This window comes from Desmodus rotundus, chromosome 5 (genome assembly GCF_022682495.2).
Source record: "Desmodus rotundus isolate HL8 chromosome 5, HLdesRot8A.1, whole genome shotgun sequence".
Taxonomy (NCBI): Eukaryota; Metazoa; Chordata; class Mammalia; order Chiroptera; family Phyllostomidae; genus Desmodus; species Desmodus rotundus.
Window position 1 is genome coordinate 138,576,576 of NC_071391.1, and position 26,865 is coordinate 138,603,440.

The window sequence follows — 26,865 nt, forward strand, 5'->3', positions numbered from 1 at the left end:
CTATTTTCAACTGATAGCAAAATGATTATGTTTCATTATTATTAAAAATCTTGATTTAGCCCTGGCTGATGTTGGTTGGTTGGAGTGTTGTCCTGTAGACCAAAAAGTCATGGGTTCAATTCCCAACAGGGGCACATACCCAAACTACAGGTTTAATCCCTGGTCAGGGTACATACGAGAAGGCAACCACACACCAATGTTTTTCTCTCTTTCTTTCTCTCTCTCTAAAAGCAATAAAAAAATGTCCTCAGATGAGGATAAAAAATATTGATTTAACACTTTATTAAATGGTGCTTCAAATTCTTGTCTCTAAATTTATTTTTATACCTGGCTTTAAATGCCTGTTAACAGGAAAAAAAAAAGAGACATATCACAAATGTATGTAGTACCAAATGGAAGAAACAGCATTACTGCATCACTGATTATACTTTCTGAACTCTCTGTTTTGAGGTTTTTAAAACAAGTTAGAAAACTCCATTGAGTTTTTATAGAGTTCATCATTTAACAAAATCACATATGATGGAATATTTCAAACATCCATTTTCAAACTACATTGACCATAGCCTGAGTGTTTCTAGAAAATAAACTATTTTCTTGCTCATTATTTAAAAAGAAAAGCACCCTTCAGCAACAGATTAAGAGAGTCTGAATGTGTGTGTGAGTGTGTGTGTAAATATGTTTGGTTAAATATTACTGTCAATCACATGCTAATCTCTGAAAAGATTAGCAAATTTGGAAGGCTTTTTCTTTTTTTTTTTAAACACATAATAATTCTTAAAATTTGACAACTCTTTGAATACTGTTATGTATGGCTATGGAAGAATTTGTATTAGTGAGAGTAGTAGAATTCAGCTCTGCGCTTTGTTGTTAACTTGTAGTGCCATTATTAGTATTATCTTTTATCTAAGATGTGATTTCTCTACAGGAATCATTTTAAGTTAATTGGACATTTTGTGAGAGTTGATTTAGTTAAAACTAGATAACAATCTACAAACTCAACTACTCGTGTAAATTATATCACAAAGATTAACTAAGTGAAGGACACAACTATTAATCTCATGTGCTTGTTCATTTATTTAAAACATGACCATCTGACAAATGAACATATGGACTGACTGAAGGTGCTGGCTATCAAGTCTTATAATAAATATTAGTAAACATGCATTTCTTTCTTCTGTAAATTCAAAAAAAAATGAATTATTTCTTAAGCTGGGTGGAACTTTACCAAGGAGTTTGGACTTAAGCCATTTAAGACTGTGATGAGTCACTACAGACTTGAAGACACTGGAGTTGAATATATCACTCTTGGAGAGTATTAGTAAGGAGGGCCAAGTACAGAACCTAAGGCAACTTCAACATTTCTGAAGACAGAAAAGAAAAGATATAAAGAAAGACTGTGATAAAGACAAGAAGGAATATCCTAGAAAATGGGGGGAAAACAGGACAGAAATATCAGCTCAGAGTTTGCAAATAAAATAATTAGGAAAAATAACCTCTTTTAGATTTGGCAATTAAGAAGTGACCACTCACATCAGAAAACAATGTCATGTCCAATAGTGGTGGTGGAAGTGTGACTGCTGCAGAAGTTGAGGTGAAATAGAAGATGAGGAAATTAAAAAACAGAACCTATTGTTTCAAGAGACTCAATATGAGATACAAAACAAAATTCATATAGCTATATATAATGTACAAAAAGGTACACAACAAAAATTTAACATTTTTGCTTAGTGGCCTTTCCTCACCTTTGTATCTAAGCAACTCCTCCCCTTTATCTTTTTCCACGTGCAACACACACATCTTGTTATTCTTCACCACTAGCGTTATAATTTGTGATCTTTGTAGCACTTTTTCAAATTATAACTGATTGTTTATTTACCTGCTTATTTCCTGTCTCCCCCACTATATAGTAAACTTATGTTTGTTTCATTCACCTTCCTGTACCACACCCAGCACAGAGTCAGCACTCGGTAAACTTTCAGAATGTTCAATGAATGAATGAATAAATGAATGACTATCATGGAAAAAGAAGTAAACACATACAAGCCATTAACAATGTCTCATATAGGTTCATGTACATTCAAAACAATCTTAAAACCCAAGTCAAAAATACATGAATTGCTTATTTGTATAATATCATCTGACTTTCTAGAACTTGATTCTAGACTTTACCTTTCATGTGAGACAGTATAATATAATGGTTAAGAAAACTAGCCATAAAATGAGTTAGATCTCGGTGACTTATTATTTGTGTTACCTCCAAAATTTTCTTAACCCTTCTAAATCTCAGTTTTCTCATATGTAAAATGGGACAACAACAGTATCTTCCTCATAGGAATCTTGGAAGATTTAAATTAAATATAACTTACATAACCTATATAAGTTCATGACACAATACTTGGCACATAATAGACATTCAATAAATAATTGCAATTACTACTATTTCTTATTATAAACATCTTAAGTATCAACATTGGCACTATGTCATACAAACTTTTAAATCAATTTCAGCTTTAGGATCCTGAGCCTCCTCTACTGGTGTTCTTTGCTTGAGTGCCCCTAGTTTGGAGAGACTGGTGGAGAGACAGCAAACCAACATGGGCAGATATAATGTAACATCAGAAAAGTAGTCAGCGTAAGACAGTGGTCCTCAAATCCATACCAGTAAAAGGAAAGAAAAACAGAGTCCTAGAAAATGATGATAAAAATAGAAAAAACAGGGGTCTAGAACAGAAACAACTTTTATGACATAAACCATGCTTGCAGGAGAAAAGGAGGAGGAGGAAGAGGGGCTGGAAATAATGCTTCGGGAGACATTTAAATAACAGTCAAAGTTGAATCCTTGGGAGTGGCCTGGATGAGATAAAAATTAAAATCTCTGAGTTGGACGGAACTTAATCTGGCTCAACTTTCTACCTAATATATGAATCCTTTCCACCAGGGGTCTTTCTGCCTCCAATTGAAAGCCTTCTTCAATAATGGAGAATTGACTACTTCAAAAGCAGATTATTGCTATAAAGTAACTATAATTGCTTTAGGGAAAAAATTATTTCTTGTAGTGAACAGAAACCTGCCTCTGTTCAATTACATTACAGAAATGACAGAGTAAATAATTTTAGTCACAGGAAAATAATATTACAAACAGAGGGAGAAAGTGAGGGGAAAACAGGCTAATGAGAGCTCAGAGCTCGAGGTAGGGCAAATATATTTAAGAGCGAAGGAAGCAACCAACCAGAAATACCATCCTTAAAGGAGCCAAAAGAAAAGTATACAGAGGGAAAGGGTGAACAGTAGTGTCAACATGCTGCAGAGAGAACAGTCAAGGAAGTTGCTAACTTTAAAAATACTGGATTAGAACAAATTTAGGACAGTGGTTGGGACAGAAGCCATACCACTTGTGGTTAACTAAGTGATGAAGTAATAAAGGCAACAAGATCAACATCTTTTTGATGGTGAAAGAAAACAGACTAAGAGTTGAGCAAGAATATTTTAGGACATGGGAAACCTGAGCATATTTGTAGGCAAACAGCAAGAAACCAACCAAAGGATGAAATTTAAAAGGAACAAGAAAAAGTGGCGGAGAAAGGAAATGGGGTAGAGGAAAACTTTACATATACACGGGAATAGAGAGAAAGACAGAGACTAATCAATCATACCCAGGAACTATGAAGCGCCTTAGGCTATGCCCCAACTTGAGAAAGACAGGACTTTCTCAGGCAACAGTGAGAAAATGGGCAAGATAATCCAGGAAAGTTGACTTCCACCCTACGACCCTGCCTAATGCCCTTATTTTGGGGATGAGGGGAATCAGATGGGATTTGGGCAAACCTGGATTCCCTCACTCCGGTACTAGTTCTAAAATTGCTATAATGTCCTTAGATCCAGAGTGCGTTGAAAACATGTTATCATTAAAGAAGGAAGGATGGCAGGGGAGAGGGAACCAATGGAAAGACAGTAAGAAGATTTATGTCATCACTAATATTTGACTAAATACTTATACAGTTCATAACTGCTTGCTTTCATTCAGCTTATTTTATTGGTCTTCCTAACAACCTAGTAAGAAACACATTTCTAAATGAATCCACTGATTCATAATGAATGAATCAATGATCCTCATTATGTGGATGAATGTAAGGTTCAAGTAATTGGTTTCAAGACCATTTAGTTAACTGTGAAGATAGTATTTGCATTTAGATCTTCTGATTCTAAATTCCATGCCTCTGTCTCCTATTCCAAACTGCCTCTCAAAAAAAAAAAAAAAAAAAAAAAAAAAAACTAAGTTATTTTACTACTGCCTCCCATACATTTCAGGCACCCAGCACTTTATTTACACTAATAAATAATTACCATTGATGTCTATTTTATGTTAAAAACAAATGATAGTAGCCCTGGCCAGGTGGCTCAGTTGGTTGGAGCATCGTCCTGTACACCAAAAGGTTGCAGGTTTGATCCCTAGTCGGGGTACGTACCTAGGTTTTGGGTTCCATCCCCAGTCAGGACGCTTATAGGACGTGACCAACCAATGTTTCTCTTTCACATGGATATTTCTCTCTCACATCAATGTTTCTCTCTCTCTCTCTCTAAAAAATCAGTCAACATATCCTCAGGTGGGAATAAATAAATAACATTTGATTGTGGTATAAATTTTTTGAGACTTTCTCTTTTTCGGTTCAAAGATTTTTATAAAATTAGGACTGCTAGAAAATTGTTCTTCAAGTAAAGAGACACTATACATTTTCATCAGTATAATTTAATATACAGTATTTTCTTGGCAATGAGATAATTCTTAAGCTGCAACGTGGAATAAATATGCTACTATGGACCATCATTTTAGCACTCTCAAAAGGAAATGTGTTCTGAATTTCAAATAATTGACCTATTAATGAACTTTATAATGTCTAATTGTATTTTGAAAAGATATGGATAAAGTAGAAAATATTTTTACACTGGAGCTGAACAGAGATAGCATTTTTTGATACAATGGATTTAAGTTTAGTAAAAAAGAAAAATTCAATACTCAATGCTATTTTTTTTAAAAGCAAACAAAAAATGGCAAACTTGAATTCCCCAAATTTAGAAGTATTGATATTATACAAAAGGAAAAAAAATGTAATGTCCTACTAATGACTGATTTGATAGAAATCAGTGGAGATTATTTTTTTTAATCATAGGAATTTAAATATCTCGAATATCTCATATTCTAAGAAGCACTTTCCACAACACTTTTGGAATTTTAAGAGCCACATTCTGGAAAGTGGTATAATTAACGTTCTTTCATTTGGCATAGTGACAATAAACTCATACACTACTTAGGTATAAGGTTTAGCATCTGACAAGAATCTAGTTTAACCACAATTTCTAAAAGTACTTTAAAAAAATTTTTAAATTGCCCTAGCTGGTGTATTTCAGTGGATTGAGTGCTGGCCTGTGAACCAAAGACTTGCCAGTTCAATTCCCAGTCAGGGCACATGCCTGGGCTGCAGGCCCAGTCCCAAGTTGGGGGTGTGCAAGAGGCAACCACACATTGATGTTTCTCTCCCTCTCTTTCTCCCTCCTTTCCCCTCTGTCTAAAAATGAATAAATAAAATCTTAAATTAAAAAACTTTTTAAATCATGTATTATATACATTATTGGTCACAATCTCAATGATAAAGCTAAAATTTAAACATAAGTATCTGGGCTTTCAAAAATGCTAACCTATTAAGGCTGTCATACAAATAAGTACTTGTCTAGTCTTTTTGGCATTAAAAGAGTATGGAAGAAGCTAAAGGAACCCAGAAAATAAGAACAAAGTTGTACTAATCTAATTTGCTTTTCCTTACATTTTCATTTGACATTTATGAGACCCTATGCCTTGTGGTAAACTCTGAATACCTATTTCATGAAGTTCCCATTTACTTTGATTTAGTGACAAAGTAGAGCTAATCTTCACTAGAAGGACAAAAAGTACAACTATTTGTAATTTTAAATTTAAATTATATTAAATGGCTACAAAATAAGTAATATTTCATGTGTGACATCCTTATCAGAAATAAATTTTCATAAATACCCTCAAAAACAATATATGTGTGAATTTTAAATCTAGATATTATTTGAAATAAAAGCAATGGTTTTTTTCCCAAGCATTCATCAGACTTAAAACACTAAAATAATATAATAGAGCAGCCACTGAAATTAAGTCACAGGCCTAGAATTGATAAATAAATTTGTACTGTGATAAAAATCTGTCTCTAGCATGTAAAAAATTCAATGAAAACCAAATATAACTTGGATGCTTTATTTTACTCCTTTGTGCCATTAATATTACTATATTACTTATTACATTTTTGTCAAACTGAATCAGATTAGAACATTGGTATTCTGTTTTTCGTGTCTCGGTCAAAGATTAGCAAATAAACCCTAAAATCTCTCATTCACAGTAACTGGAGGACACATATATCTTAAATATGTAAACCATTAGACACATTAAAATGCCTACAAGAAGAGTAAATTTAAAATAAAATCGGTATAATCGACCCTACCACAAAAATAGTTACAAGAAACTGTATATTAATATATTCATAAGAACAAAAATAAAAAATGGATTATCTACTTTTTAAATTATCCTCACCCTGAGGACATGCTTATTGACTTTAGAGAGAAAAGGGAGGGAAAGAGAGAAGGAGAGAAGTATCAATAGGCTGAGAATCTGCAACCCAGGCATGTGTCCTGACCAGGAATGGAACCTGTGACTTTTCAGTTTACAGGACAATGCTCCAACCAACTGAGCCACTCAAGCCAGGGCTGGATTATCCACTATTTTGGGTTATCCCTGCTTTGTTTCTTTTCAGAGTAGAAATAATCTAGTGTTAACAGTCTATCTTTGTCAATAAAATATATTTTATACCTAGGTCCCCTAAAGGGAAGGGTTTTCAAATAATCTAAACAAATATTACTCTATGAATGTTAAGTAACAATAAAGACAATGCTTTCAAGGAGTTTTCTTTTTAGAGAAAATAAAGCAAAAAGCTAGAAACTCATCTTCAGTGAGTCAGGAAGTGATTCAGAAATGAAAATATTAAATGTTATCTTAATAAGGTATAAAGTTCATTATTACTATAATCCCAAACCAACAATAAATTAGCATTTAAGATAATCACTGATTGACATTACCTCTACACTCCTGCCTCCCCACTATTTGGGTCTCTTAGCCCAGTTCTGCCTTACTAGCTTCTCTACTTAGCTTGCATCCTATGGTTAATTATTTCAACAGTCTCCCTTATATCTTCAATTAACTCCTCCCTCATCTATCTTCAATACAATGCCTTTGCATTGTTCCTGGCTTGCAGAACACTGCCAGATAAAACTTATGTAAAACATGAAAAATATAAATTTTTTAAGTTCCAATCTCAGATGAAGCCCTGCTCAGCAGTCCTTTCACTTATTATTGTGAAACCCTTCTCTTTCCTAGACCCCACAGTACTTGTAACAAACTTTCAGCACTCTCATGTCCCCTAGCATACCTTCATCAAGCCCATGCTTAAAACGTAAACTTTTACTTTATACACCTCCCCCAAATAAACTCCTCAGATATGACTTCCTCCTTGCATATCCAGATATACCTAATTCTCACCTACACACAACTCCTGTCTGATACAGTATTAAGTGTCTACTCTTTTCCAGCATTAATTCCCCAACCAGCTAGCTGTTCTTGATCTCACTTCTTCCCACTTCATCTGAGACCTTGTTTTATTAATTATTCCCTAACTCCTATGTTTTGTCTCATCGCCCATCAAAAAAAGTCAAGTACTAAATTAAAGTTATTTCGCTCAACCTTATCTCTTTCAGCTACTTCTTCTTACCTCCCCTTTATTGGTAAACTTTTATTCTCTCTTTGTTCTACCTCCTTAGCAATGTCTTCCATCTCCAACACTCACCTGGCTATGAAAAAGGTAAAGAATAACCTGATTTTTAAATTCAATTGCTTATATTCAGTCTTCATCTAACTTGACCTCACTGACATCAAAAAAGTCAATGAAAATAATAAATGTAGACAGAATGAAAGAATTATAAAAAATCACCATTTGTAATCATCCAGTACAATGAATGACTCAAGCAAGTATCATTAGTGGATACTAAAACCACTGGTTTAAAAGGTTGTTAAGAACAGGATATTTACATGGCCACAAAATTGATTATTTAATTAAACAGTTAATTTAACAGTTAAGAGATCTATCAGTTCCCACCTTACCAAGTGACCAAGCTGGAATCACACCAACAGGGGAACAGACTTATATGCCTATTGACATGATAAAGTAGTACGTACACAAATCATCTGTGGGATATTCTTGCCAAAAATATTTGACCTGAATCTAATCATGAAGAAACAGACTAAATCAGAATATGGAATATACTTGAGGACAAATGTCCTTACTTTTCAAAAGATAAACCAAAGAAGAGAGGGAGGCAATGGGACTAGTCCAGATTGAGGGAGACTAAAGAAACATTCCAACCCAAATATACAATCCTTGATTGAATCTTACGCAACTTGGGCGGGGGGGCGGGGGGAGAAGGGGGAGAGCTATAAAGAATTTGGGGATAAATGAGGAAATTTAAGTATGGACTATATGTTGAATAACATTGATCGACTGGTATTATTCTTTGATGCCATGTGGTATTGTGGTTGGGTAAGAAAATGTCCCTGTAGTTGGAAGATGCATACTTATGTATTTAGGGGTGAAGTATCATGATATCTACAACCTGTCTTCAGGTTTGGCAAAAAGAAACTGTGTGTGCGTGTGTATAGGTCTTCACTCTACATTCCTTTTGATTTTTCTGTGGGTTTAAAGTTTTTCAACAATGATAGTAATAAACCAATTAAAGTTTACCAAGAACTGAAGATAAGTAGAAATGAGACAGACAAATGGAGGGGAAGAAGAGAATGACAAGAACACTTCAGGAACAGGAAGCAGTGTGTGCAAAGGCTTGGAGGGAAGAGAGAGCGTACTGCCAGAAACTACAAGTTAAGTCATTATTTCTGAGTAAGTTATATATTTGGGAGAACGAGGGAGTTGTGGAGGATTTTATTAGGCTAGAGAGGTAAGTTGAGAAAATAACAAATGAATTTATGAATCTATTAAAGGAATAGGGATTTTGTCTTAAGAATAAAAGTCACAGAAATAATTGTCCTTTAGAAAGATCACTGATTATAGCAGAAAATGGGATTAGAAAAGTCTAAGACTAGAAGATACCAGACAGCAAACTTGCAATAATCTACGTGAGAGATGAGTGTAGCCTGAACTCAAATTCAGATAATGGTAGAGGAGATGGAGAATATTACATAGATTTCAGATCTTTCTGCAGTCCTAATCTCTTTTCATTGTCCCACACCCAAATTTATAACTGCCTACTAGATGTCTTCCAAGTCTCACAAGACACCTAAAATTCAATACATCCAAAACTTTAAACTGATCTACCACCTTTACTCCTCTCTTTCACCTGCCAAAACTTTATTCCTTCTCTAACTCAGTGAATGGCAACATCAATTTATGTAGTTTCCCAAGCTGGAAACCCTAGAGCCTCTAGACTCCCTAACCTCTCTACATTCTTCAATTTCTGTAGCAAGTTGGGCTGCCCAATGGATTCTACCTCCAAAATTTATTACAAATCCATGTCTTGCTCCCCATTCCAACTGCCATTGCTCTAATTCGGGATTTTATTTGCAGATTAGATTATGGTGAGAGTCTCCTACCAAAAATCCTTCTTTAGTCCTAACCTCACTCAACTTCAGAATCATCTTTCTAAAATTGAGATCTGATTAGGTCACTCTCTTTTAAGTATTCTTTGATAGTGGTATATATCAAGTCTATCAAGTCTAAAAACTTTACAGCCTGAGCCCAATCTATCCCTCAGTTTAGTCAAATTCAAAGAGAACAAAACAAAAAACAAAAAAAACAGGGCATAAACTTTCTTGACATAATTATTTTGATTTCCAAATGTATTTTATCCATGCCATAGGAAAGAAACGTCATAAAATATCATATATCACCACAATATTCATACACACAACACCTACCCTCTGCACTTCCTTTCAGTCAAAATACCAACCATTTGAATATAAAATTCTCCAAATTGGTGGCTTTTTAAAAAAATCCTCACCCAAGAATATGTTCATTGATTTGTAGAGAGAGAGGAAGGAAGAAAGAAAACATCATTCAGTTGCCTCCTATACACGCCCTAACTGGGAATCGAGCCCAAAGCCTAGGTATATGCCCTCACCAGAAATTGAACCCACAACCTTTTGGTGTACAGGACAAAGCTCCAACCAACTCAGCCACCCAGTCAGGGCATTGGCAGCACTTTTTTGCCCTGAAAACATCCCCTACTTTCTAAAATCGAACTTTCTAAGTTCACCATATTAAAAACAAAACAAAAACACCTACCAATACCACCACATGACTTATTCTGAATACTGTCTCAAACTATTTTACCCTCCTGCTACGCCGGAAAAAATCTCACTAAATAGCTTCAGCTGTTTACCTGAAGTCTTACTTTTGTAGGATTGTGAAAGCTGAGCAGTCAACAAAACTGTAAGAGGTTTTTCCCCATTCATTCTATGTATTTTAGTTAATTCAACTTTAAATGCTACAGAACAAACTATGGACACTGGATATGTCAAACAGAATCGAAGTGTCTCTTTTTGTGTAAAAAGATGTTAAAAAATAATAGAAAAAGAAACAAAGCTAGAAAGAGATTTTACAAATAGTGGGTAGGTTTAAAACCCTTATTTCTTCAGGTAAATTATCACATTTGAAGAATACTTACCAATGGTAGAAAAACTCTTCAACTATAAAGGAAGCATGAATAGTAAATGAAGACAAAGAATTTTTCCCAACAAGGGAATTAATCCAGATAACTGTAGCTTACTCTCAAAACAGGCTAAAACTTTTTGTACAAATAAGTAACTTCTACAAAATTTAATTCTGAAGTTAATAATGTGTTTTCATGACTTTTCAAATAACATATCTTGAAAACAAGGTAACCTTTTCTTGATAAGTTGATTTTACCATTTTAATAATCAGTTTTATACTGTTCTATAATAGTGATATTCTCATAAGCTATTGAAGGAAGTCAGTTTGCCCCTATATTAAAGAGCTTCTAATTATGGTAATACTACTAGTTCTTTTGCTAGTTTGTTATCCATATACTTTTAGAATTTCTCTTTTCTTAGAGAGGCTGTCAGCAGTCACTGTTCTCTGCCTTGCTATCTATATTCCCGTCTTTAGCACCCTCTCTCTCCATTCTAATTTGATTCTTCTGAAACAAGTAACTAACTCTTTTTTTAATTGAGGTATAATTGATGTAACAATTGTTTCAGGTGTATTAACTAACTCACATAGTATTTTATAGTTGATATAGCGCCTTAACACAGTTACCTTAACATAATTACCATATAATACAAGAATCATCACTATTCTTGTTTTATAGAAGAGAAAATTGAGGCTCAGAAAGATTGAATAATTTATCTAAGGTCATAAGGCAAGTAAATAGCAAAAATGATCCCAATGGTCAATCTTCTTTCATCACCAAACTGAGTTGTTAAAAACAAATTAAAGAATCAAAACTGGGTCCTATAAGAAAAAAAAAATGACATTCATGCATAAGCTTTGAAAATTTTTGGACATTAGTTAATATACTATTAACTAATTAACTAAAACACTTAGCCTACTTCTCTTTTTCTTTTCTTTTTTTTAGAGTCTCAAAATTAGGGTTTTTTTAAAAATTATTTTATTATTCAATTAGTTGTCTGCGTTTACCTCTCACCACTCCCCTCCTAGCCAAACCCACCTCCCTACCCATACAAAGAAAGTTGCTTGAGAACCTAAAGCGTTAATCTGACCCACCAGTGTCCAGAGAGTATTTTCCCACTACCTCAGGCCCTTATCACAATTATGAAAAACATAGGTTCAGAACAATACTACTGACATTTTGGATCAGATAATTCTTTAATTCTCTGTTTTTGAGGGGTGGGGGTAAGGGGTAGGATATATCCTGTTCACTGTAGAATGTTTATCACCATCCCTTGGCTAGATGCCAAAAGCACCCTGCCCCCTTCATTTGTGATAATGAAGAAGGCTTTCAGACACTGCCAAAAGTCCCTTGGAGGTAAAAATCACCCCTGCTTGAGAACCATTGGTTAGATATTAAGGCTCTGGGTCTTTGAAAAAGGAGGCCTCCAACCAGCCGTGTTAATTATAATTTGAGAAAATTAACTGTTTTTAAAAATAAGATAGTAACAGTACACACAGACTAAATAATATATTACATACGCCATCCTCTTTAAAGCATTTTTAGAGGATTTTGTAACATGAGTTTCACTAATGTGTGGAAACATTAGTCCTTCCCCACTGGGGAAATATCCAGGTCTCCCCTTCCTCTGCTAGTAAAATGTTAAATACAGTATGTACATGCATACATACATGCATACATGCATAAGAGAACCTAAACAATTCTAATGGACAAATCCCCATTTCTTGCCCTTCACGGCCACGTTGCGGTTCTTGAACCATGCATCCTAGAGATTCAAGCTTCCACTGTGCAGATTTCCTCATCTGGTTCCTGCCAACTATTTGTGTAGCAAGCAGGAAATAAGCTGATGACCTTTAAGGTCTTTTCCTACCTTACTATCCTAATACTCTCAGCTTTTATTTATTGACAAAAATACTCTTTCAGCTTTTACTTATTGACTTGCAGTTGACCAGACCACCTCTTAAGGTCACTGGGGTCATTCATGCTTTTTTCTTTCTGCACTTGTTATATTAACCTATGCTGAATACAATTAAAAAGAATGTCAGGTGTTTAAAGCATCACTTAATATCAATGATCAGTTCCTTATTCTGACTCAAAATATTTTAAACATGTTAATTGATTTTACAACAAAAACTTTCCAAGCTATTCATTTATATGAATGAACCACAGAGGCAAATATTGAGATGAAAAGTAGATCAGTAGTTGCCTAGGTCTGAAGTAAGGTGGGAGAATGGAGAGTAACTGCTAATGAGCAGTTTTCTTTTGGAGGTGATGGAAATATTCTAAAATTGATTATGATGATGTTTGTACAACTTTGTATAGTAAACATCACTGATTTTACACTTTAACGAGTGTACTTTTACTCAATAAAGTTGTCTGTAAAAAGCTAAAAGCAGGAAAATAAGTTTATCAACCTTTATTGATACGAAAATGTGATTAAGAATAAATTCTGCAAATTTTGCCATTTCATAGTTGTAAGATTTGATTTTAGTTCCAAAATTATGAAAAACTTAATACCTATTCAGAATACCTGGACAGCTGTTAGTAGATAGGGGAGGGAGTGAACAAAAAGAAAAAAGAAAAGAGAAAGAACTCATGGACACAGACAACAGTGTGGTGATTTCTGAGGGGTGGGGTGGGGAGGAGAGGAGGTAGAGGAGAGTATAGGGGGATAAATGGTGAGAGACTTGAGACTAGACTTGGGGCGGTGAACATACAATACAGCGAATAGATGGTATGTTGTAGAATTGTGCAACTGAAGCCTGAATAATTTTGTTAACCAGAGTCATCCCAATAAATTCAGTAAAAAGTAAAAAAATAAAATTAAAACAATACCTGCCCAGAAATAAATTTTAACTTTTTCCCTCCAAAAAACTGCAAAATTAATCATATTTTCCTAGTAAACATTGCATGATTCAGAAGCTATGAAAAACATTTCAGAAAACCAAATGCTACAGTAACAGTACCTCCACAAGAAAAAAATACAGGGGTCCAGCACAAATAATGCCTTTTTTATTACAAAATCATTATCATGTAATTCTGTCACATAACAATATCACACTCAAGCACACCATATGACATTTTAGCTGAAATGTTTGAATTAAAACTGTAAGTTACACCCATATTACTACCCTACCAACCACACTCAAGTAGGCATTACTTCTGCCGCACCCTGTGTATAAATATAGTCAACGACAATAAAACATGGACAGTCTTTACAGTTTTGTTGTGATACATTCTTTATAAAGAAAATCATTAAAACATTTTAAATTTCTTTTAAAAGTGAGTCTCAGACTATAATGTCTGTCCTGGTAATGTAATAATTCTGAAGTTACAAGAGCATAATTTAAAAATAACCAAATCGCATTAAACTGCAAACATCTAATCCCCCAAATCAAAATCTGCACATATTGATCATTTTTACCCAAACCTATCATGAACAATGATGATCACTATGAACCATCAAGTAACAACTATTGCTAGGAAATCAGATTCTAACTACAATATAAAAAGAGTCAAACAAACAAATCCCATCATTCCTTGTGTTCTATAATAAATACTTAGAAATGATTAAGGCTCTCGAAGAACTTTTCCAATTAGAATTCTCTATAGATGTATAAAAGTCAACCTGAATGTCCGTCAAAATCTGCAATTTTCTCAACAACACACTTCTCAGTATACTATCATAATACCACTTGCCTTGTAAGCATTTACTATTAAGATTTCCCTGGGGTTTGGTAAATCAGAAATAGGACCAATTAAAAACAAAAACACTCCAAGCATTTTAATTCTTCGAAAGTAAGGAAAGCCTCAATGAAAACAAAAAATAAAACTGGTTAAAGGGGAATTTCTTAAAAATGCTACCCAGCTAAGCCAAAATTCTAAAAATACCATTCTGAGCTCAGCACATGGACAGCCCTAGTGGTCAATTTTAACGGGCAGGCAAAAGTTCCCCAGTCAACGCCGGGGAAGGCCTGCCTTTGTACCAAAGCAGAGACAGAAAGAAGTAGAACTGAAGAACATAATTAATGAACAAAATACTGCGAGCTAAATTGCCAAACTGCAAAAGACCGAGTTAGTCTTTGGGTTAGCCTTCCCCAGAAAGAAAAATGAATTTTTAAATTTAAATTATTCCAGTAGCATCAGAAGTGGGCCTAAGGGCCCGGCTGTAGAAAGAAAGTTTGGGGGCAGCATCTAAGGAGGGTGGGGGAAGTTCCCGGAGCCCGGATCCGGGAGAGGGGCGAGGACGGCGTTCACGGCCAGGGGCTGGAGGTGCTGAGCACCGCCGCCGGCCCGAGCTCGGGACCGAGTGAAAAGAGGAGGAGGTGGCGGAGACGAGACTGGAGCTTCAGCGCCGATCGGTTACGACCGAAACTCGGTCGGCTAGGAGACGGGGAGGAGACAGGGGGGTGGGGTCTGGGTCCCACACTTCACGGAGGAGGTCGGGAGGAGGGTGGGCCGCGAAGCGCAGGGGACCGAGCGGGGCCGGCCCGACTCCTTACCTGCGGGTCTCGGGCAGCCGCCCCAGCGAGGCCTAGTGCATCGTCGCCGCCTCCAGCCCTTCACGTCGCGCCGAGACTGCTGCTCCGCGGCCGCCACCGCCCGGAGCCCGGCCGGGCCCGAGCCCGGCTTCTCGCCCCAGCCCCGCGCCGCCTTAGCCCGACAGCCCAGCGAGCACAGGGCCGCCCTCTTGAGCCCAACTCCGCTCGGGGATGAGAAGCGGCAGCGGCGGCTCCCTCACGTCTCTCCCGGGTGTCCTGTCAGCCAGCAGTTTCCCCCGGGTCCGCAGCGCCGCCTCCGCCGCTGCTGCCACCGCCTCTCCCACATTCCCAGCCTGCAGGGGAGCCGCCGCCGCGCCGCGACCACTACTCTTAGCGCGTCTGCTCCCTGCTGACCGCCTCCCCTCACCCCTCCGACCCCGTCGGCCCGGCTGAGTCCGGGGAGACAGCGCCGGAGGCCGCTGCGAGGCCGCCGCAGCCCCCCAGCCCACAATCCACCGCGCGGCTCCGCTGGGGCGGGAGGGCCGCGGCCCGGGCCGGGGGGAGCGCTCGCCGCCTCGGGAGAGGGGCTGCGGCGGCTGCACAGCCGGCGCGCCCCCGCAGCGGAAAATACCCCGCGCGGTCCCTTTGCACCGCATCTCATAGTCCTGCTTGCGAAGACAGAAATCCACGCTGAACTCTACTTTTCCCCACGACCCTTCCCCCACCCGGAGTTGTTCTCGGGAGCACTCAGGTGCCGCTTTCCGCCGTCCCTGGGACTGAGCCCTCGCCTACTCCCCAGACCCACCGGCTCCGGAAGTCCCTAAATCACCACTACTTATTAAAGTACACGCTCGCACGACTTTCCACCTCTCCTGTCACCCCCTCAAGGTGAACGCTGTTCAGAGTTTCCCAAATAAATTTCCTTTGAAAAGTTAAAGGTCACCTCCTCCCCAACAACCTCCCGGACCCTGAAAACCCAGTACGTGGTCTCAATTGGAGGCCCTCCCCCACCGAGCCCTCTTTTTCCCTGGTTCAGGCCTTCCTCCCAGAAACCTATCACACTTCTCTGGCACTGAAGTCAATGGAGATACTTGAAGTCTGTGTGAGTTATTAATACCTCCCCATTGTGATTTTTAACGGTAATCCAATTCAGCCTGGTTTCAGAGGGCCTACAATCTTAATCCAATAAAGTACAATCCGGAAGAAACGGAATGTATTAGATTTTTAGAGGAAAAAAAGGTTCCTTATTCATTTGAGTCCCAATGTCTTAATTTTCGGAAGATTTCCTTCAATTTTGAAACTATTTCTTTGAATAAAAATATCAAGGTTTCAGGCATTTAAAGGGCACTTGGTGTGTTTAGACAAATCAAAAGTGAAATGTAACTTTTATAGTTGGGAACCGAAAAAAGACATCCATGCAAGTTTCACTTCTAAGTCACTTTAAAAACTGCAAACACAACTCTGTGAAGTAATATTTTACCCACTAAAGAGCTACAGTTGGGGGAAGGGAAGGACAAAACAGAAGAAACAAAAATATTTGAGTGGTAATTTTTACATTATGTTTTTCTTGTTTCAATTCTCCACAATTTTGTAACAAGGGAGAGTGAGAATATCAATTCCCAACATGAAATAAATTTAACTATAAAATGATAGAGAAACCCACCTAAATCCATGATCTCATAAAAAAAGTGAGTTTATATTATGAAAATATTAAGCAAAGGTCCCCGAAATTACATCTAAGGCCAGAAAGGAAAATAAATTTCACTGTAAGTCTAGAATCAGTTCATACATTTTACTAAGAAATGGATTTAGCAAGTTCCTATATTTTGACCCTGCACCAAGAAATCAAGAGTTCAAAAGCTGCCTTAAAACTGGTGGGTTGGCCTTTTAAAAACAGGGGGGGGGGGTTGTTTGTTTGTTTTTTTCCTTTTAATTGAATTTATTGGGATGACATTGGTTACTAAAATTATATAGGTCTCAGGTGTACAATTCTATAACATATCATTTGTATATTGTATTGTGTGTTCACCACCCCAAGTCAAATCTCCTTCAAAAACTATTTGCATTTATACTCCACCTTGTTCCAAAAAAGATTCCAAGTGGCTCTATATGTGGGCAATTGGATTAAAGAACAGCCTTGAAGTATTTCATAAACACTAGAACAAGACAGACTGGTTTGTTGTACTCATTAGCCAACTGTAGATAACATGCCATAGGGAGAAAATAAACACTGGGTATTGTGCTTAGTTCTTCCACAAAACAAATCATAATCATGAACTAAACAGAGAAGTAAATGCTGTTGATCAGATTTTCCAAAAACAAAACAAAACAACAAACTATTAACTGGACAAGTAATTTAATTTAGGTGGATCAATTTCAAATTAATTAATATTTTCATTTATTATTACTGAAATTGTTTCAGTATTAGAAAGAAAAGGCAAATCACAAATATATTCAAATTATTAGTGTTCATTTCCAGAAGCACAGATAACAGAAAATTAAGAAAGACTGGTAGAAATCCTCATGGCCCTAAAAAAGAAGAAAATATTTAGCTACCAGATTCCTATCATTGTATTTGGCATAATGTTTATTATAACTGTTAAGATTATGAATGGTGATAATTATCAGGGCCATATATTCTCATCAGAGGAAGAATGGACAAATTTTTAAATTCTGGAACACCTATAAAAGGCCTATTTTTATGTTTACTATGTTTTCAGTGCATATTTGTGTGACAGTAGTGAGGTTTACATGTCAACTCAATCAATAAACACCACTCTAAATGACTGTTTGACAGAAACTATACATTTACATGCCAATATAAATTCAGAGGGAAAGGGAACACTGGTAGAAGAAACAATTGGAAAAATTATTTTGCACTTTAGTTAGACATGAGCACTAGCCCCTCTTTTTTCTACAATAGCAAACCTTAAATGTATAAAATGGAAACCCATTCAAGTTCTCTTACCTACTGTATAGCTAAATATACGAGGTCTGCGTGGTAGAAGTCAGCCATTGTTAATATAACTGACACTGATATAACCTGGCAGCCAAGGAGAGTGGACTGGAACGTGCATGAGTGAATAATGACAACCTCACTGTACTAGTCAGTGGGGGCAGCAGACACCGTTGAGTGAGCATGTGTACTGTGTAGCCCATGCATTCAGAATGACTGAGTGATTAGAGCAATGAATCTGCACCAAAGTTGCCTTAAGCTTGAACATTCCTCTGTGGAAACTATTCAGATGATTCAGAAGGCCACAGCTGTGGGCAACTGGTGATTGGCAGCTTCATCATGACAATGCACATGCTCATAAATCACATCTCGTGCAGAGTCTTTTGGTGAAACATCACATCACTCAGATGACTTAGCCCCGCTACAGCCAAGATTTGGCACCCTGAAACTTCTGCCTTTTCCCAAAATTAAAATCACCTTTAAAAGGAAAGAGATTTTTAGACCATTAATGAGATTCAGGAAAATATGATGGGGTAGATGATGGCGACTGGAAGAACTGTGTGAGGTGCCAAGGTGTCTGCTTTGAAGGGGACAGAGGCATCATTGTCCTATGTACAGTTTCTTGTATGTTGCATCTTCTTCAATAAATGTCTTTATTTTTCATAGTATATAGCTGGATACTTTCTGGACAGGCCTCCTATATAATTACATTGTGTGTTTAGTGTAAATTATCTTCAGTAAGCAAAATTCATGTGCACTCATGAACTAAAACTATTACGCTGATAGTGGTTTCATCTGGGTTTGGTTTTTTGATCCAATGCCCTGAATTATTTTATCCATCATATGTAAGCTATTGAAAGATGTTAAAATGCTTAAAAATCACAAGTTATAACATTATGATTGGAGTCTGAATGTTTTAATATTTCTTCATACTTAATATAGACTATCTTTTTTTTAAAGATTTTATTTATTGATTTTTAGAAAGAGGGGAAGAGAAGGAGAAAGAGAGGGAGAGAAACATCAATGTTCGAGAGCTACATCAATCAATTGCCTCTCACATGCCCCCAACTGGGGATCTGGTCCTCAACCCACGCATGTGCCCCAACTTGGAATTGAACGGGTGACCTTTCAATTTGCAGGCTGGCACTCAATCCATTGAGCCACACCAGCCAGGGCTAATGTAGACTATCTTAACGTTGGAAAATTTCATAATTTGAGTATGATGTAAGACATTAAATGAGATGTGGGTATAAGCACCACTAGAAATTGTATATTTAATGTGATAATAATATACTCAATAATTGGTGGGAGTTTGTAATATACAAGTTTTTCATATGTCATCAATTCTTTGTCTTCTAAATTAGCTGCTCTTTACTTTAGAAGCAATTATTTCATTGTTAAATTTCTCTTTTCCATTTCTCTTTGACTCTGATATTCTAAACTTCCACTTTGATTATCATACTAATAGCAACAATCATTTGCTAAGAATTTACTGTGCTCCAAGCACAAGGAAAACCAAGGTAGTGTGTTGCATTAGTTTTCTATTGCCGTGTACAAATTACCACAAACTTGGCAATTTCAAATAATGAATTTATTATGTTACAGTTTCTGCGAGGCAGGAGTCCATGCACAGCTTAGCGTGGTCTTCTGCTCAGGGTCTTATCTCATAAGGCTGTATTCATCAGCCTGTGTTCTCACTGGAGACTAAGGACAAATCTGCTTCCAAGATCACTCCAGTTGTTCCAAGATCTTCCTGTTATACAACTGACAGCCCCCAGCTGGAGGCTGGAGGTTGCCCCTGCCTCCTAGACACCTGTAGTTCCTTACTATGTAGGTTTTCCCCAAATGGCTGCTTACTTTGTATAACTAGTAAGGAGTGTCTCTAAACTCTCTACAGTGAGTCAGCTAGTAAGCCTGTGATAGTCTATCATTTTTCGCCATGTTCTATGGTTTAGAAGTAAGTCACAAGTTTTGTTCCCACTCAAGGAGAGGGGAACTGCACAAAGTTGTGAACACCAGGAGGTGGGAATCATGGCGGCTGCTCTAGAGCCTGTCTACCACCTGCAGCAATTAAGTCCCACAGGTTTGGGAATTTAGCTAACCCTGGTTTTTTAACTCAGCTATGACACTTCAGTGGTGTGATTTTCATCTCATTTTCTAAACCTTTGTTTCTTTATCTGCCAAATAAGAGTACTAACCTCTTTCACACTTCATTTTTCTCATAGGTAAAATGACGATAATAATAGAATTGTCGGGATTAAATGATCATTTTTAACATAAAAACTGATAACAAGAAAAGCTCAATAAACACTTATTAGTTTTCTTCCTTTTCTCTCTTTTTAATGTTGATCTTTGTCTGATAGAAATCCCCCTCTGCATTTCTACCTTTAACTGCTACTTCTCTAGTCTGTGACCAGACTGTGTATATATATGTGTGTGTGGACCTGTATCTAGGGCCATGCAAAACCAACTCTAATGTCAATACCTCTAACAACAGAACTGTATTGCAAATGTTATCTCAAACCCAAACTAGGAAAAGTTAACAAATGATAAATTCATAACATTAGAAACACAATTATTACACGTGGAGGCTTTCAGAGTTTAGAGAAGTTTGTTTGGATTTTTTTTTATTGTTGACGCTATTTTCCCTCTGAATCATGTTTATGCATGTGATACAAAAGGACAAGTTATGGCATCATACTATTCATAGGTTCTGGGTTTGCATTCCAGCCCTGCTGTTTGCTAGCTGAGTAACCTCAGACCTATTAAGCTCTCTAAATTTCAGTTCTCTGTGGCAATAAAGATAGTGCCCACTTCATAGATGTACTGTAAGGATAACATTTAAAGCGTGCTAAAATAACATAGTTTAGTGCCTAGCTCACAGACAGTACTCAAAAACAAACGTTGGCTATCAAACTCATCATTATAGTCTTCACTATCTCATTATTATTAGGAAAGTTGTGTTAATGAAAACCACAGAACAGGAAGTGGCAAGGCATGGCTATGAATGAGTTGGGTGAGATGAGAAGCCACAAATTCTTAAAAGTCCTCATAAGCCAAAGGCTGCAAATAAGATAAGTGGTCAGAAAGTAGGAAGAGTCACAAGTCAGAAACTGGGCAAATAGGAACTAGGAGACAAGGTAATATTGTGAATTCTCAACCAGACTGTGAGGAATGCAACCTAAGGCATCAGTGACAGAAGAGCACATTAAACAATTCCTCCCTCAGACATGAAGCCTTCATATACTTCATACTGGAACAGGAGTCAATCATAGAGCTTATCTAGCCCAGCATTTTAAATAGGAAACACACTAGGCATGTTAGTATTAGAAACTAGTGAATAAATTGGTGAATAAATTAGAGGAGTACAACAATCAGAAATATGGGCATATCCTGACAAATGTAAAATTATTTTCAAATTGGGCCATTTTCCTAGAGGTAGGTCTGTGTGTGTGTGTGTATACACACACACCATTTTATTAGTCTCATTATCATATTTTTCTTATATTGCTTTATACAGTATTTAGTTCTTTTATTGTTTCATTTGGTTCTTTTATCTATGGAGGCTTTGTGTAACAAACTATGTTATAAATATTTCCAGGGCAGGATTTTCTGTTGTTGCTGATATTGTACTTTTTAAAATATCTTTACATCATTTATTGAAGAAAGTATTTTTACTCTTGTATGCTCATGCCCCCTTTGTCAAATATTAATTGATCATAGGGACTTGGGTTTATTTCTGGGCTCTCTATTCTGTTCCATCGATCTATGTGTCTGTTCTTATGCCAGTACCAGGCTGTTTTGATTACAGTGGACTTGTAGTATAGTTTTATATCAGGTATTGTGATATTCATATTTATTTATCTTTCTCAAGATTGCTGAGAAAGATGAGAAGCCACCCCCCTCAAGATTGCTGAGTCTATTTGGGTTTTTTTGGTTGCATACAAATTCTTGAAGTATTTGTTCTAGATCAGTTAAATATGCAATTGGTGTTTTAATAGGAATTGCATTGACTCCATAGACTGCTTTGGGCAGTATGGACATTTTAATGATGCTAATTCTTTCAATCCATATATTTGACAAAGGGGGCAGGAGCATACAATGGAGTAAAAATAGTCTCTTCAATAAATAGTGTTGGGAGAACTGGCCTGGTACATGCCAAAAGATGAAACTAGACCGCCAACTTGCCCCATACACCAGAATAAACTCAAAATGGATAAAAAGACTTAAATATATGTCATGATACCATAAAAGTCATAACAGAAAACATAGGCAGTAAAATTTCAGATATCTCATGTAGCAATATTTTTGCCAATATAATCTCCTAGGGCAAGGGAAATAAAGGAAAAAATAAACAAATGGGACTACATCAAATTAAATAGCTTCTGCACGGCTAAAGAAACCATAATCAGAATAAAAAGGGAACCAACTATATGGGAAAACATATTTGCCAATGATACACCAGAAAAGAGTTTAATCTCCAGAATATATAAAGTACTTATATGACTCAACACCAGGAAGACAAACAATCCAATTAAAAAATGGGCAAAAGACCTGAACAGACACTTCTCCAGGGAGGATATAGAGATGGCCCATAGACATATGAATAGATGCTCCACATCACTAGCCTTTGGAGAAATGCAAGTTAAAACCACAATGAGATATCACCTCACACCTGTCAGAATGGCAATTATTAATAAATCAACAAACAACAAGCACTGGAGAAAAGGGACCCCTAGTGCACTGCTGGTGGGAATGCAGACCGGTACAGTCACTGTGGAAAACAGTATGGAATTTCCTCAAAAAATTAAAAATGGAACTGTCTTTTGACCCAGCGATTCCACTGCTGGGAATACACCCTAAGAATCCTGAAACATCAATTCAGAGGAACTTACATACCCCTATGTTCATAGCAGTACTATTCACAATAGCCAAATGCTGGCAACAGTCCAAGTGCCCATCAGTAGACGAGTGGATCAAAAAACTGAGGTACATTTACACAACCGAATACTACACTGAAGAAAGAAGGTATCCTACATTTTGTGACAGCATGCATGGAACTGGAGAACATTATGCTAAGTGAAATAAGCCAGTTGGTTAAACACAAATACCATGTGATCTCACTTATTAGAGGAATCTAATAAACAAAATAAACTAATGAGCAAAATAGAACCAGAGGCATGGAAACATGGAACAGAATGACAGCAGCCAATGGGGAGGAGGAGGGGGATAATGGTGGAAAGAGGGGAAGGGACTAGTCAAGAAACACATGTGAATGACCCATGGACATGGACAATGGTGTGGGGATTACTGTGGGAGCAGGGGATGGGCTGGGCAGAGGAGGGCAAAGGGGGAAAAATTGGGACAACTGTAACAGAGTAATAAAAAAAATCCTTACAGAATATGCAACAATACTACATAGTAGATTTTGAATAAATGCTTGTTGAATTAAAAAATAAAATGAATTATTCCCCTTACTAAAAATAGTGTTTGGCACAATGAATATTAATAATTCATAAACTTCATAGATGTCCTTGAAATCCTACTTGACTCATTCATATCCCAAAACAACTGTGTCAGCAAATTACCTTCCAAATATGCCTAAGCACTTCTCACCACTCACTTTGTATCGTCCCTGGTCCAGCCCCTCTTGCTGGTGGAGTCCCTAACTACTGCTGTTGGGCTATCCACTGCTCATTACAGAAAGCATCATTCACAGAAACTACAGGGTGAATGATATTTCTTGGAGTTGTGTAGTACAATCATCCTAATTGCTTAAATTATTGCAAGTCTCCTAGTCTTTGTCCCCCACCAGTCTATTCTCAACACAACAGTCAACTTGACCCCGCTAAAACTTAAATCAGATCATGTTGTTTCTCTGCTTAAAACTAACCAGTGCTTTGTCTCATTCATAGGAAAAGATGAAGTCCTTCAAGGCCCTACATTATCTCATTCCAGTCTTACCTCTCTAACTTTATCTCCTCCTGTTCCCCCAATTTCTCACTCTGCTCTAATCATATTGCGCTCCTCACTGTTCTTGGGTCATGCCATCATGTTCCTGCCTCACAGCATTTGCACTTGCTCTTCCTCCTGCCTGGAATGCTTCTCCTCAGCTATCCAAATGGCTAACTCCCTCACCTCCTTCAGGTCTAAAATGTATTCAAATTTCACCTTCTCAGTGAGACATTTCATTATATCCGTATTTCTCATTGTAACAGCATGACCTACTTGCTTTTCTACTTTCCTTTTCTCCTTAGTCTTTATTATCATCTACGCCCCCCATATGTTTTACTTGTTTATTGTCTGTATTTCCCCGTCAAGAATGCAAATCCATGAGGGCAGAAAATTTTGTCTTTTGCTTACTATTTTAACTCCCCGCCAGCACCTGGAACAATGCCTGGTGTAAGTTAACAGATCAATAAATACTTGTTAAAAGAATGAATGAAAGATAAAGACAAACTGGTGCTTATAAACACAAACCACTTTCTTCCAGTCACTAAGCACGATGAGTTGAGTATCCAGTTAGTCTAATGTCTTGAAAACAACTTGCCGCTGATACATTATAGGGCTCAAGATTTTTGTAAGCCACTATTAATTTATTAGATTTATGACAAAGATAATATTCTTGGCTTATTTTTATAATTGGAGTATTTTAAGTAAAACTGTATGAAATTATTTTTTAAATATGCAATGCTATAATGAAGTAAAACTATAAGGACAAAATGATTAAACATTTATTAGGAAAAGAATTTCATTTAAAATTTCTCTAGGAAAATTATGAGCAATGTAGAAATCATACATTTCCAGAGAAATAGAAACCATAGTTGGCCTCTCAAAGGAATTCCTCAGAACCACTTCTACATCAACTGGATACCTGACTCAACACCACCACCTCTCAGAAAGAACCCCGCTAGAATACAAATCCTTGCATCATTCTGTAATATTTTTAAATAGAAAAAATCAAACAGTGAGGAAATATTTACAAGCAAAATAAACAGAGACCAAAAAGAAAAACAAAAACAAAAACAAAAAACCATTAGGTATCATGAAACCAATTTCACAACATAATCCAAAGTAAAAGATTACTATACAATGGATTGCAATTATACAGTGGGCTTTTTTTGAATACCAAAATGCATTACAAACGCCATTTAATTCTCATGCCACTGTCTGGTCATTTTGGTTCCCATTCCACCAGGGAGTGAAATTTCTGTGTTTTCTTGCCTTATTCTCTTTACTTCTATGAATTCCTGAGCATTAATGAAAACAAGTTCTCAACCAGAATCTGACTTCAATCTAATAGTCTTATTTCCAAAAATCTAATTTTAAATTTAAAAGAACATTTTTTTCCTTTCCATCATTTTATTTATTAGCTTTTAAGGATCTATATAAAATAAAACTAATTTAAAAAAGAAAACATTGTTGAAATCAAAGACTTTTGGAACAGAAGAGGCCTGTCACTTGACAGATGAGGAAATGAAGATCAAAAGCCTGAGACAAATAACGTTTTAGTGGTGACAGCCTACTTCCAATCAGACATCAGGTTTAAGTTCACCAGTCCCGCGCTCTTTATCCCTACACTCTCCTGTGAGAATGCCACAGCAACAAACTACCGAAAAAGTAAAGAATTAGGTTAAGTGGAATTACTTTTTATTTGAATTAAAAAATATTATCAGATTCCCTCTCTCGTCCAAAGAAAATGTAAAGCTTTCTCTAAAGTATGGATGGAGTATGGAAGTTTTCATTACTTACAGGAAAAAAATCTTGGATAAATTTTACTTGGTAGTAACCACTTAATAACTGGAAATAATCAATGTAGATTAATTTATCATTTTAAGTCTTTTTGGCCAGGTACAAATCCATGAGACAGCTCCATATTTGATTACAAGAATGTAGTCTTTTAGAAATGTGTGGCTTATTTTAATGTATCTCACCTTTATAAATATGCAAAAGCCTATTTTCATTCTTCTAAGTTTATCCTAAGTTTACTTTGCAGTTCAGTATGCACAGCAAAAGAAATGGTAAAGTGAGCGTACAGAACACATTTACAAAACACAAGTTTTTTTTTTGTCTATTACAAATTGAAAGTCAGACTCCTGACAGTTTTTCCCCCACAGATCCCTACCATACGCAAATATCAAATAAGTGTGCAAACAAAAGGCTAGTATGAATGGCTTGGTCTTGGTGATTAAACTGGCTCACTGATGCACGCCAGTGAGTGCTGCTCTGATTCCAGGTGGCCAGCATATCTCTCTGGTTAATGGTATCCAGAGGGAAATTGTTCTCTCTGATTCTTCACTGCCTGCCCAAGTGCCTGCATTTTCCTCCAATACAGTACAGGCTCCCTCACTCACTAATTGCCCCCAAAATGAGGTTAATTCTTGTCAAACTTGAGATTCCTCTTAATAGTGGAACCCATATTCTAAGTCTCTTATTATAATGAAGAGGTAACAAAAATGTTCCTACACCAATATTTTCTAATCTCCTGTACTTTTTCCTCATTCTTAAGTAGACATCCAGACATCCATTCACATTCAATGAATATTTACCAAAGGTGTCTCTGGGTCTGAGATGCTAGCAGTCAGCGAGACTGATTTAGTTCATCCTCTCATAGCACTCACAATCAGGGGTGGGGTGGAGGAG

The 26,865-nt window shown here is 36.8% G+C and overlaps 1 protein-coding gene across 3 annotated transcripts in view; it reads right to left on the reverse strand.

The window, feature by feature from the left end:
• Nucleotides 1-15,781, reverse strand: part of VPS54 (VPS54 subunit of GARP complex) — a 101,014-nt gene extending 85,233 nt beyond the window's left edge. For 2 of the 3 annotated variants that reach the window (XM_053924786.1, XM_053924785.1), the window contains exon 1: nt 15,288-15,781. The gene's annotated coding sequence lies outside the window, so the exon portion shown is untranslated. The remainder of the gene's footprint in view (nt 1-15,287) is intronic. The other variant, XR_008426910.2, reaches the window with a different exon arrangement.
• Nucleotides 15,782-26,865: the final 11,084 nt, after the last annotated feature.